This window comes from Dendrobates tinctorius, unplaced genomic scaffold (genome assembly GCF_039654945.1).
Source record: "Dendrobates tinctorius isolate UK_male_01 unplaced genomic scaffold, ASM3965494v1 ptg000395l, whole genome shotgun sequence".
Classification (NCBI taxonomy): domain Eukaryota; kingdom Metazoa; phylum Chordata; class Amphibia; order Anura; family Dendrobatidae; genus Dendrobates; species Dendrobates tinctorius.
In genome coordinates this window covers 1,911,591-1,912,500 of record NW_027362061.1, presented here as the reverse complement: position 1 = coordinate 1,912,500, position 910 = coordinate 1,911,591, and positions in this window count along the sequence as shown.

Here is a 910-nt window from a genome sequence, read left to right as displayed (position 1 = left end):
AGGGAGCGCTGCTCCTGAGAGGAGGGGGCAGAGAGGAGCGCTGCTCCTGAGAGGAGAGGGCAGAGAGGAGCGCTGCTCCTGAGAGGAGGGGGCAGAGAGGGAGCGCTGCTCCTGAGAGGAGGGGGCAGAGAGGGAGCGCTGCTCCTGAGAGGAGAGGGCAGAGAGGAGCGCTGCTCCTGAGAGGAGGGGGCAGAGAGGGAGCGCTGCTCCTGAGAGGAGGGGGGCAGAGAGGAGCGCTGCTCCTGAGAGGAGAGGGCAGAGAGGAGCGCTGCTCCTGAGAGGAGGGGGGCAGAGAGGGAGCGCTGCTCCTGAGAGGAGGGGGCAGAGAGGAGCGCTGCTCCTGAGAGGAGGGGGCAGAGAGGAGCGCTGCTCCTGAGAGGAGGGGGCAGAGAGGGAGCGCTGCTCCTGAGAGGAGGGGGCAGAGAGGAGCGCTGCTCCTGAGAGGAGAGGGCAGAGAGGAGCGCTGCTCCTGAGAGGAGGGGGCAGAGAGGGAGCGCTGCTCCTGAGAGGAGAGGGCAGAGAGGAGCGCTGCTCCTGAGAGGAGAGGGCAGAGAGGAGCGCTGCTCCTGAGAGGAGAGGGCAGAGAGGAGCGCTGCTCCTGAGAGGAGAGGGCAGAGAGGGAGCGCTGCTCCTGAGAGGAGGGGGCAGAGAGGGAGCGCTGCTCCTGAGAGGAGGGGGCAGAGAGGAGCGCTGCTCCTGAGAGGAGGGGGCAGAGAGGGAGCGCTGCTCCTGAGAGGAGGGGGGCAGAGAGGGAGCGCTGCTCCTGAGAGGAGGGGGCAGAGAGGAGCGCTGCTCCTGAGAGGAGGGGGCAGAGAGGAGCGCTGCTCCTGAGAGGAGAGGGCAGAGAGGAGCGCTGCTCCTGAGAGGAGAGGGCAGAGAGGAGCGCTGCTCCTGAGAGGAGAGGGCAGAG